This window comes from Lissotriton vulgaris, chromosome 4_1, assembly GCF_964263255.1.
Source record: "Lissotriton vulgaris chromosome 4_1, aLisVul1.2, whole genome shotgun sequence".
In the NCBI taxonomy this organism is placed as follows: Eukaryota; Metazoa; Chordata; class Amphibia; order Caudata; family Salamandridae; genus Lissotriton; species Lissotriton vulgaris.
This window is the reverse complement of record NC_141691.1, coordinates 1,936,563,293-1,936,576,732: the sequence shown is the minus strand read 5'-3', so window position 1 is coordinate 1,936,576,732 and position 13,440 is coordinate 1,936,563,293.

Sequence of the window (13,440 nt, the reverse complement as noted above, 5' to 3'; positions counted from 1 at the left end):
AAAAACCTTTAAAGAACAAGCAAAAGAACTCTTTCACCAACTGGAAAAAACATATCTGGTTTCACCATGGGTTAAAGTATGGATTGTCTTAGGTGTACTTTTTCTTCTACTTTGGTTGACTCTGGAATTTACCTTGGGAATGCTGATCAATGGAAAATATAGTACAAAGGACACAGTAAGAAAGTACATCATCTTACTACTTAAGCCACACAAATCATCCCATCGTGAACAAAGAGACTTGTCCGCAGTGAACATCATAGCTGTTCCTATACCAGGTGGTATAGCTTGGGACTGAACTGAATATGACATTCTTGGTCCAGCAGAGCTGTTGCAGATTCCACACCAATTCAAGGTTTCCTTGAGTGACTTTGACTGTTAATAATATGATGTCAGACTTAGAAATGTCTGCACAACTTACAAATCATGAATACTTAGAAGGTTCATCAGATTATGAACAAATGTATTGTTAACAATACATTTGTTCATAATCTATTGTCATCATTCCTTATATAAATCTACAAATCCTAGAAATGTATTAACTTATAACCAATGGGAGCATTGTCCGACGCCACCAAAGGGCAGCTCTAAAACATCTCATGACAAATTTCCATACTTTTCAGGTTTTAACGTTTCAAATCCAGAAACATTTTACTTTAAAAATGTTAATAGAAGAGGAAGGAAAAGTATGTTGACAAATACAAAGCAAATATATTCTGCGGCCTTTTATGCTCAGCTGTCTACTTTCGGCTTTGACTTCTGGAAAGACAATATTGAGACAAAAACTGTCTGGGGCACGAAATATTTGCAGGTGCAGGACTTAGAAGCTTTATTTAGAGCCTGCATTATCCCGAACAAATAATGCTTTTGAATGACACTGTTCAACAGACATCCTGTCTTGGATTAGCTAAGATAAAAGATTTAAACAGACCGTCAGTACCTACACCTACACCTGAAAGAAGTAACACTTCAGAGCGGGTGGTTGACGTAAAAACAATTTTACTTAACAACAGAACAGAACCTGATTGGAAAAAATGGTTAATCTGGCCCACAGACACAAACAACTGTCAAGATAGATTCCTGAATAAGACACAAGGGTTCACATTCACTAGGCCAGATTCAAGATATGTCCAGAGACAACATCTAGGGATAGTAACATCATACAGTGTGGGAAAACTGTGCCGTGAATGGCTGCAAAAATCGACACTAAAGGAAGTAAAACAACACTTATCTTTACTTAAAGATGGCGTTGATTTAAGGGACTTCCTACAAGGACCTGCAAAACTGCGTCATTAACGTTTTATATACAGCGGTATCTATGCCATTTATAATGAAGCATGGAAAACAACGCAAGCAGAGACTGCAGAACAAATACTTGAAATTTATCGTATTCATTTAGAGAAATCTCTCTCTGTAGTTGACAATGGGTTAATGAATCTGTCATCCAGAATATATTCTTTGGACATCATTGTATCCTCTGCCATTGACATAATGGAACAGGGCTTGGTCATGTTATAACATGGTCAGTCACAATTGCGTTCTATAATGCTTTTGGGCTGGACTTTGCAAAACCTTCATTCTGGCTATGTGCCATGGCGTCTAATAAACACCACGTCATTATTTTCGGAATTTCACCTTACAGATAAACAAATCACTTTGGCACAGAGGGGAGTAGACTATACGGTGCTGAGCATTGAAAAACTGGAAAGATTACCATTAACTGTTTCTGAGAAACCAGCAACAGAATGGATAATACATGGTACAATCACTATGCCTATTACGATTTTCCGTTTTCAGTATTGTTTGAAACATATACCAGCAGGCGTATATGAAAGGTTCGGTAGAGAATATATCAAGACATCCTGGTATTTACCTTATACGCACACATGTTGGAGTGGGGGAAAAAAAGTGTTTCTTAGTGGTACAAATTGCGAAAATACACTAAGTGGTTCACTCTTATGTCAGAGTATTAATTTACACGGGTCCTGCGATGGTTCCTCGAACACCTTATCCTGCTACCTGCAAAGTTCTCCGACTGCAGTGATAGATTCAATTTTTAGGCAGTTTTCTAATGGAAGTTACATTATGTTGAATTATCACAGCTGTTGTGGCATGTTGCCAGGAACCCCCTATGTCGTAACTGTGTCAGCCAGGGTCACTTGCTGAATGCAAGTATTGTTTCCTAAAACTAAAACAGACTGGGAGTCGCCATTATGGCCTTCACTGAACATTTAGTATGGGCTGAAAATCCGTTCCGTTTGCGAAATTTCCAGATTTTTGGCAAATTCGTGGTCCGCGAATCGCGCAAATTTGCCCAAAAATCCGCAATTTGCAAGGTGGCAGATTTTTTTGCTTGGTCGCGCTTTAAAAATACAATATTGCCTGCGTGGGGTTGACTTACCGTGATTCTGAGTTCGCCGAGTTGTTTTTCCTCCTGGTTTGCGTGTGCTGTGCCATTTTGGATCTTGCTGCGTGATCGCACCAGAGTTTTTTGACCGCGAGTACGTCATCGCGGCCCGCCATCTTGCACAGCGAGAGTTTGACAACGTGAGTACATTATAAGGGCCCGCAATCACGCATCGCGGGAGTAAACAATTGAGAATACGTAGATGCGGTGCGCAGCTGACTTCCGGCGGGAGATTTGAACATCTCGCTTTCCCGAACTTGCAAAAATTGCAATTCTGCACAAGAAATCCACCGCTGGCAGCATAAACGTTCTGAAAATGATGATTTTGATCAGAATAACTCCTCAGATTAACATTTGGCTGCACTTTTTTGAGCAAGGAGTCCATTTTTGGGGGGGTGGGCGGAAGGAAGTGCCCCAGAGTCTCCAACTTCCTGTTCCTGTCTAGCAGGCTCCGCCCAATTCTTTGTCCATGTCCTGGTCACTTTTCATTTGGATCTGTAGCTCGAAGGAATACTTTTTATGGCTGCTGCTGGATATTTGTATTTGAGGACTTTTTGGACTTGGATCACTTTTGGATTTGAGATTTTACAAGTAAATTGGTGTTGTTTGTTTGGGGCATTGCAGCTACTGCAACTACAATTTTAAAACTTTTTCACAACTTTAAAAAAAAATATATTGTGTGTAGCCACAGCATCCAGTAGGCCCAAGGTTAGTCATGGGTGCATGATACAACTGTTTCTGTGAGTTATGTTGAACTTAAATCTCATTTATGTAATGGAATTTTAGCTCACTGTTATATATGGAATTCTTTTATTTTTATTTTGGGGTGCCTGTAAAGCCACACTAGCCAGTAGGCCCAGGGGTAGTGAGTGGTCCATGGACCAAGTCTTTCTGTGGGGTGTCTGGAATTTAAACATCATTGAGGGCATGGATGGCATTGGATTGTGGTGATTTTTGTGGGTTTTTTTCAACTTTTTGGGGTGTTGTTGGGGCCTGGCCATGTGGGTGGGGGCCAATTTGAGGCCTGGTCCAGGCAGGGCCTGGCCATGTGGCTGGGGGTCAAGGGGCCATTTTGTAGTCAGGCAGTGTGCTTTGTGCCATAGGCCTGCACCCAGTGTGCCCTGCCTTCATCCATTATGCCCATGGGTACTTAGTGTGGTACATGGACCAAGTCTTTCTCTGGGGTGTCTTGAGTTTAAACATTATTGAGGGCAAGGATGGCATTGGATTGAGGTGATCTTTGTTTGTTTTTCAACTTTTTGGGGTGTTGTTGGGGCCTGGCCGTGTGGGTGGGGGCCATTTTGAGGCGTGCTCTAGGCAGGGCCTGGCCATGTGGCTGGGGGTCAAGGGGCCATTTTGAAGCCAGGCAGTGTGCTCGGGCCTTTACTTTACTTGTGGATTTATATAGCACAACGAATCATCCCCGAAGGGATCTCTCGGCACTTTGAGGAGGTGGTCATACTGGGCAGGTGCAACTAATAAAGCCATGTCTTTAGAAGTTTCTTGAACATGGTGAGCTCGTTACAGGCTCTAATGTTCTGTGGTAATTTGTTCCAGGGGCTGGCTGCCAGATGGGAAAAGGCTCTACCACCCATCTTTACCTTGTGTATTCTATGGGAACCCAGCAAGTTAGCATTACCAGATCTTAGTTGTTGCACAGGCTGATACCAACTAATTTTATTTCTGAAATACGCCGGACCCTTACCTTGTAATGATCTAAAAGCCACACAGAGCATCTTAAAGATGGCTCGCTTCTTAACCGGGAGCCAGTATAACTGATTCAACAAGGGAGCAGAAGGGGTCCGTGCCGGTTTGTTAAGGGCAAGGTGAGCTGCCATATTCTGCATCACCTGGAGCCTTGATAGAAGATCCTCCCTTGCCCCCACCAGCAACGAATTACCTTAATCCAGCCGGCTCACCAAGAGTGACTGGGTGAGGATTTTTCTCGCTGATAAGGGAACCCAAGGGAAAACCTTACTGAGCATCCTCATGGTGCCAAAACAGGTCCGGGCCACACTCTAGACCTGCTCCTCCATAGACAGTTTGTCGTTTAGTCTGACGCCCAGGTTCTTGGCCCAGCTCCTGGGGTGGGGGCTTCACCCAGCTCGGTGGGCCACTATTCCGGAGACCAGATGGCTTTGGCCTTCCCAAACAGTAGAATCTCTGTTTTTGAGGAGTTGAGTTGTAAGAAATTTCTCCTCATCCATCTGGCGATGCTAGACATGCAGCTCCTAAATTTTAATTGAGTTGCCATGATGGCCTGCACCCAGTTTGCCTTGCTTTCATCCATTATGCCCAGGGGTACTCAGTGGTGCATGGACCAAGTCTTTCTGTGGGGTGTCTTGAATTTAAACATCATTGAGGGCATGGATGGCATTGGATTGTGGTGATTTCTGTGTATTTTTCGACTTGTTGGGGTGTTGTTGGGGCCTGGCCATGTGGGTGGGGGCCATTATGAGGCCTGATCCAGGCAGGGCCTGGCCATGTGGCTGGGGGTCAAGGGGCCATTTTGAAACCAGGCAGTGTGCTAAGGCCTGCAACCAGTTTGACTTGCTTTCATCCATTATGCCCAGGGGTAGTGAGTGGTGCATGAAACAACTCTCTCTGTGTGATTAAAATTGCTATTTTTATTTTGGGTCTTTGGGTGTGTTGTAATAATAATAAATGCCTAGTTGCAAACATTAATTGAAGCGCGACATATGCAACATTTATTTAACTGATGTTCCTATGGTTTCCTATGCTTTTAGGTGCACAAGAGAACCACATCAGTCATCGTTCATCATTCATCAGTGCCAGGAAGAAGCCCTGCAGCGGTGTGTGCAGCACGTCACGTGACGTCACCTGTGACCACATACAACTCTGCAACTCGTGCAACTGCGGCCTGCTGTTCTGACATCTGAAGAAGATGGGCCCAAAGAAAGGTGGCCATAGCTCCTCCACCAAGAAAGTTGCCAGTGCCACTACCAGTAAAAAGGAGCAGAAGAAGCAAGTGGCACCACTTATCAAGGAGACTGGTGTGCCCACAGACACTTTTTTTGGGAGAAAAAAAACTACGCCTGCAGCAGTGGGGTCCGCCGGGGACCAAGCTGGGAGCAGCACCTCCGCTTCATTGGGATCAGTGCCACCACACTAAGTTAGGTCCAAGGCCATGAGTGCTGCAGAGGCAGCCACTTTAATTGTTCAATCACCATCGGCCAGTGATGTTGGCTCATCGCAAGAAATTAGCATCCAATCAAAGCAGGGTGTAACTCATCTGACGAGTGTTCAACAACCAAAGCCGCAACGACAACCACAGGTGCAACTAGTATAAGCGCAAGTACATGCGCAAGGAGAGGCGCAAGTAGAGGCACAAGTAGAGGCGCAAGGAGAGGCGATGGAGAGGCGCAACCACAGGCGCATGGAGCGGCACAACTGCCCACAGAAGTAGGGGGACATCAGGAAATCGAGATTCAAGCGGAGGTATCATCCAAGAAAGTCACTCCTCCTGATGATTATCCATTGTCTTCCAGATCCCCAGCAAGAAAAAGGTCAAGGAGGGCTACTACTACTACAAGTTCTTCTTCAAGCCCCCTTCCTTCTGATGATCTTGATGTTGATTGGAACCCACCAATGCAGTCTAAGACAGAACCCAGAGTGTCCACCTCCCACCCCACCGTTCCAAAGCTACCAACCTCATCTGCGGCGTACCCCAGGGCTCATCCCTCAGCCCAACTCTGTTCAACATCTACATGGCCCCCCTCGCTCAAGTGGCCCGCCAACACAACCTGAACATCATCTCCTACGCCAACGACACCCAGCTCATCGTCTCCCTTACCAAGAACCTACAGACCGCCAAAAGCAACTTCCACTAGGGTATGAAGGCCATCGCCGAGTGGATGAGGAGCAGCTGCCTGAAGTTGAACTCGGACAAGACGGAAGTCCTCATCCTCTGCCCCACCCCGGCTGCCTGGGATGACTCCTGGTGGCCAACAACAGTAGGAACAGCACTGACGCCCACGGACCACGCATGCAGCTTGGGAGTAATCCTCGACTCCTCCCTCTCCACGTCCAAGAAGGTCAGTGCCATCTCCTCCTCCTGCTACAACACCCTCCTCATTCCTCATGCTTTGCAGGATCTAAAAGTGGATCCTGATTGAAACCAGAAGAACGCTGACCCAAGCCCTCATCAGCAGCCGGCTGGACTACGACAACTCACTCTACGCAGGAATCCCGACCAAACACCTACAGCAACTACAACGCATTCAGAACGCCTCGGCCCACCTGATCCTCAACCTCCCCCACCCCAATGCAGCCACATCACCCCCCACCTCAGAGACCTTCACTGGCTCCCCATCAACAAGAAGATCACCGTCAAGCTCCTCACCCACGATCACAAAGCACTCCACAACTCCAGACCAGCGTACCTGAACAACAGACTCAACTTCTACACCCCTGCCCACCAGCTTCGCTCCGCCAGCCTCGCCTTCGCCGACGTCCCACGAATACAGCGTACCACCTCCAGAGGCAGATCCTTCTCCTTCCTCGCTGCCAAGACCTGGAACACCCTCCCCACCTACCTGCGGCAGACCCAGTACCTGTTCACCTTCAGGAAACTCCTCAAGACCTGGCTCTTCGAGAAGTAGCAGCAGCCCCCCCCCCGCAGTGCCTTGAGACCCTCATGGGTAAGTAGTGTGGTTTACAAGTTCTGTGATTGATCATCATCACGTATGAAAACGGTCCAGACCACCATTAAAAGTATGTTTTGGTCGGATGCGCCATTGAACGCAACCACCCTACGGCACGTCTTTATAATGCAATGACAGCTAAAATGTTAGCACTGGATCTTCTCCCTTTTTCTTTTGTGGAAAGGGTGGGTTTTCTCGAATGTGTGGCAACAGTCTTCCCTAAATGAAAGGTTCCTAGCCAGTCCTATTTTGCCAGAGTTGCGCTTCCAGCACTACTTCAAGATGTGCTGGAGGTGATTGGGGCAGCTTTGCAGAAGAGTGCTGTTCACACTATCCACTTGCCAATGTGCATCCCTGCATACTGGGTCTCTTTTGCAGGTGTTGACCCAGACACCGTTTTTAAAGCTACTCAGAAACATGCAAAAGTACCCATGTTTGCCATTTAGAAATCTCATGCTGCACTAAACCTTTTGGGTTTCAGAGTAAGGTCAATGAATGGCTGCATCCAAGAAAGTGCATGATTGGTTATGGTTCCACGGATAATGGCAGTAATATAGTTAAGGCCATGCATGATGGTGGCTATTTCGAGTGCCGCGTTTGGCGCACAGTATTAACAATGTTGTGCAAAAGTTCTTGAAAAAAGAAAACACAGTCAGCAAGTTACTGACCACTTGCTGAAGAATCTGCACACATTTCAGCCATTCTTTTAAGGCCCGGATGCAGCTGAGGAACATGCAACGTGAACGTAGACTGGCAGTCAGAGGACTCATCCAGGAGGTGGTAACACGTTGGAACTCAACCTTCTACATGCTAAAGCGTCTGTCTGAGCAGTGCTTGGTAATCAATGAGTATGTCTTTGCACAGGGTTCTACTATGAAAGACATGAAGCTAGAGTTGGAGGAATGGAAGCTTTTTAAAAGCCTGACAGACATGCTTCGTCCTTTTGAGGTCTTCACGCGTGAAGTCAGCAGGGAGGACTGTACTTTGGACAAAGCTATCCCATTGTTGCGCATGCTAGAGCACCAACTGAAGGCGGTGTCTGCAACGTTCAAAGGTGAAACTGACAAGCAAGACGCATATCAGTTGGCTGGGAGATTATTAAACCGACTAGTTGACAATGAAAGGCTTAAAAAAATAAATACAGAACAACATTACATTTGTGCCACTATTCTGGATCCACGATACAAAAAGGCAGTGGCCAGCAAATCATTCATTCCTTTTAATGAAGCGGATGTTTCAAAGTACAAACATTGGCTAGCTCTGTCAGCCACTCGGTTGGAAAAAGAGCGGCAGAAAATTGAAGGAACCGGCAGAAGTACTACTGAATCAGCAGGCCATCCGGCATCAAGGTCCACTTTTGAATCTGTGGCTGAAGGCAGTCACTTTCCCTCACAGCCGTTACCGACACCAGCAACCGTATCATCATCCTCACCTGCACCAGGCCCAGCCATAATATTGTCGGAAGCGGATTGGCTAACTCATCAAGGGTTTGCTTGTTCCAGTGATGCCACAGATGGTACGCAAAGTGGAGCACCGCTGGAGAACCTTGAGTGGACGGTGCAGGCCTATCTGGATGACTCAACAGAGGTCTTCGTTAATCAGAACCTATTGCTGTATTGGTATGGGAAAAGGCCTCTATGGCCACTGATCACCAAACTGGCTCTAAATTATTTGTCTTGCCACTTCTGAACGTGTTTTCGGTGCTGCTGGTGCCATTGTAACTTCAAAAAGGACCCGCCTCTCACCCAAAAATGTGGAGTGGTTAACAATGATCAAGATGAATCAGCACTTCATACCACCAGATTACAAAATATGTGAATGCACGCAGGAGGAAGAGGACACTGACTTAGATGACGGAAGTTCTTCTCTGTTAGCGGACCTACTCCCGTCTCAATTCACAGAGTTTGAGGACGAGCTCTACTTCCTTGACAACTAGGCCTGAAACTGACTTCCTTTTTTTTGTCCTGACTCCTTATTCACATTTACTCCTGTGTGTCTTTCTTTGTTTTGCAACTTTTACCTCAACAAAACTCTAATCACAACAAATCCATCAGCAGCACTGTCTTTGTCTTAATTCCTTATTGAAGGTGCCGCTGTCTGCAATCCTGAAGTTCACAAGTTCACAACTCAGTCATGCTCCTCTATCCTCCTCCTCCAGACTCCCCCTATCCATTTCCCACAAGGCAGATGGCTGGATTACGCAGAATGAAGAAACTGTTGCTTCGTAGACGAGTCCCCTCAAAAGAAGTGGGACTGGAATTACTGACTATATGCTGATTGTTGACAGTTACTTCTGAAATTGATTGACACACACGAGAGGCTGCCCTGTGAGCCTCCACTTTAAGAACAACAAGATGCGGACAAAAAGTTGAACAGGTAATGAATAATGATATGGCATGCACTGCAGTGGACATCACTGGCTGTCTGGCTCTGATAAAACCAATTGCTGATTGTTTGTTGTGCATGAAATGAATCATCATATGTCTTCTGTTATTATTTATTCTTTGACACACAAAATGTAACTCAAGTCTACTCTGTCTTTTCTTACCTTGTTTAATTCAAATTCTTCTACTGCAGGGGCCACTACGTTGCATTTTTTAATATGCAAAATGTCCTTGGACTCACTGTGTGTGTAGACTGCGACTGCATGAACAACATTGAGTTTGCCAATATACCATGATGATGATGATTCTTGATGATCAAAGGTACATTTTTTCTTTACAGTCACTCACTGGGATGGATGGATCATCATCGTCGGTTTACGGAAGAACTATGGCCATTTCATGAGTGGCAAACAGGTAAACCAGTCAACAACAACTACAGCAGAACTACATGTCTGTCTAGTCGTGGTATGGAGTGGTCGAGCCAATACAGTGTTGTTATGCCAGAGTCCAGACAGCAGTTCATGTAAAATTGCAGCTATGTGGCTTGCTGCATACAATTAGATATGCTTTGTCTGTCTGTGTCAAAAAGGTATGCTACATCAGGTTGCTTCACTCAGTGGTGCCTGCCTTGACCGCCTGCATGGCCCTGGTCTGCTGTGTGCTAATTACTATCCTTGAAAAGGAGACTCAGAGTACGCACTTTAGAAATGATGATGCTTGTATGTAATACTGTCGCCTCTGAAACTGATAGTGTTATTTTGGCACTACAGCACACCGTACCTTATATTTTCTCTCCGTGGTGTTTTAATTTCACTTCCTGTTTTTCCATCAACAATTACAGGCCGGCTTTTACCCTGTGCGATGGGAAAAACGATTAACTCAGGCTTACAATTAGCTATCCACAATTACGCGTCCGCCAGTGGACAATGTTTTTATTTTTTATTTTAAAGCTTTATTCGACAGCATTGTCATAAAAGCATTTTCGACCTACTCTATACATAATAAATACTATATCTAATTAACAACAATTAAAATACACATTAAACATAAAGTGCTGTCGGAAGCATTTTTAAAACATACAACCTCTTTAAAAAATAGAGAGCTGATACAAAAGTGAATAAAATATCTAAAAACATTTTGCTGGTATTGAACACAATTCATTGGGATAAAGTGCGGGTGCGTATGATCCATGCCCAGCCCAAATATTTGGCTAGTGCAATGGCGAGACAAGGCGAGCAGTTTGTTCTTAAGATTCTAAGCGCTTCTTGATGTAATCTAGTCCCTAGATTTCTACATGCGGGTTTTAACCATCTTTGCCTTGGAGCCGCATAAAGGGGGCAAGCGAACAGAAAATGTGGTATATCCTCGACAAGGTCCTTACAGTAAACACAGGTGTTGACATTATCAAGGGACCATTTTAATGTAAATGAATTAAGCGGTAAACAGCCCACCCTGAACTGAAAGTACAGCTTTCTGTCCAATGGTTTTGAGATCAGGTCCCAATAATGTTCACAGGTTGGGACTAACTTGTGTTCCAAATACTGGGTTGTTAGCACCGAGGGCTGGTTAGATGACAAAACCAAGCCGTGTATCATGTCCCAGTACATTTTCTTTAACAAATCCTTGGAGGGGAAAGCTGCAGGATCAGTAATTGTCCATAAGTGATCCAGATGCAGTTTATTAAGTAAGTTCCTGATTTCTTTTAGCCACGTAATTTTATGGAACCGATCAGAGTTGACAATGTCCATGAGTGCAGCAGCGTAGTGGGCCAGTTCAGGCGTGGTCTTTATGCGCCTCCAAAATAGTAATGGGCGCAGCCTTGCCTGGTCCTCAATTTTTTTCCTCCCTAGATCGTAAAGGAGAGGAATAGATGGAGTACTCTGCGGGACTCCAATCAGCTTACGTAGAAATGTATTCTCTGCAACAGTCAACCCGCTGATGTTGGCGAACCCCCATAGTTCTGCTCCATAAAGACATGCACCAAGAACTTTCATGCTGTAAATCTCCATAACAGGTTGAATAGGTTTTGTCAATGAAGATTTATGCTTCAAAGCTATAGCCCCTGACAGCTGGTGTAACTTTAAAACCGCGGAAACAATATGCGCTTTCCACTGCATATTCCCCTGCAAATTAATACCCAAGTATGTAAATGCATCCACCTCTTCTAGAACGGCCCTGTTAAAGTACATTGCCCCTTTAAACGACTTAGTAGGGTTCATATTCATAAACTTAGTTTTTGCAGTATTTAATTCCAAGCCCCGAGCCTTGCAAAAGTCCCCAAAGGCATTGATTGTCTTTTGTAGCCCACTAGGCGTTCGCGATATCAACAGAGTGTCGTCCGCAAACATAAGTACCGGGACCCGCACCCCATCTAAGATAGGGGCATCAGTAGGTCATTTCCTGAGATGGTCGACTTCTCCATTGATATAGAGAGAAAATAAGGTGGGGGCCAGGACACATCCCTGCCTCACCCCACGCTCTACAGGGAAGGAATCAGTGACTTCGCCATGTATCCCCCATCTAATCTTGGCGTAGTTGCCCTCATGCATACGCACTAGTAATGACAATAATTCGGGGCACATTCCAAGTTCGCCTAGCACGTTCCATAATTTTTGCCGCGGAACTAAGTCAAATGCCTGTTTTAGGTCTACAAAGACAGCATACAATGGGCCATCTGCTAGGGTGACATTTTTCCAATATAGAGTTAAGAAGTGGAAAACCTGGTCAATGGAGCTAGTAAGGGGGCGGAATCCAGGTTGGTATGGCGAGAGAACTCAATTTTCATCTATCCAGTCTTGTATTTTATTTTGGATCATTCTACCCATCAATTTTTGCGCTGAGTCAATAAGGCTGATGGGTCTATAATTAGATGGTAAGGCCTTATCTCCTTTTTTAAAGACCGGAATGATCTCTGCGCCTTTCCATGAGGCAGGTATTGCTGCTCCTTGTGCTATAGAATTTCCGAGCCATGCAAAATACAGGCACTAATTATCCCGGTCTGATAAAAATACATCGGCCGGTATGACGTCAATGCCCGGTGCCCTCCCACTTGTCACCCCGTCCATTGCAACACTTACATCATTTTTAGTGAATACTTCCTCTTTGTATAGTACTATGGGCGGTGTGGGTTGGCACTCAAGGGGCATTGAGCAGGAGTATTGCGCTTAAAGAAGTTGACCCAGCATTCTTTCGGCACATGATTTTTTGGGCCTTCAGCTTTTCCACCCCTATCCCATTTTATATTTGCCCAAAATTCTTTTTGTTGTTTAGCTGCACATGCATTTTTTAGTTCCTGCCACTGACTTTCATCCCACAATCGTTTCGCCCTAGTTTGGGCTTTTCTATACTCGTCCCTAGCCTTCAGGACTTCTCCTCTATTTGAACTTCTTAATACCACGCTTAGATTCTGTCTCGCCCTTCTGCATGTTTGATCATACCATCCTGCCATTTTCACAGGATACGCACCCTTTTTCTGCTTAACTTCTTTTAAGAAGAACCCCTGAATTTTTTAGAAGAATTTGGGATGTGCCTCTTCAATTAGTTTAACAAAATCAATGTCATTACATCGGTTCTGCAAACCTCTCACTTCATTTGCCACCACCACTTTTAAATCTTGCAATTTTTCAGGCCTATCTAACAGTGCAGCCCACTTAATATGACGTTGGTTTTTAGTGGAAATTATATCCAAGGGGAGGAATCCCATGCCCAAGCCTGGCACTGTTACCCCTAGATTTAATTGGAAGAGCAAACACAATGGGTTATGGTCACTCTCCACTCTAGGGGTGACCCTCATATCCCTAACCCTATGCCAGTCTCTGACATCTACAAGGATGTAATCAAACCTACTACTTGCCCTGAGGTTGTCGAAAGTAGCAACACCATGTAGATCTGAGAGAGTGCGTCCATTTGCAGCCCTCAACCCCCAGGCTAAGCACATGCTCTTCAGTTGAACAGCTGCCTCAGACCACTTTTTTATCGGGGGTAAGTC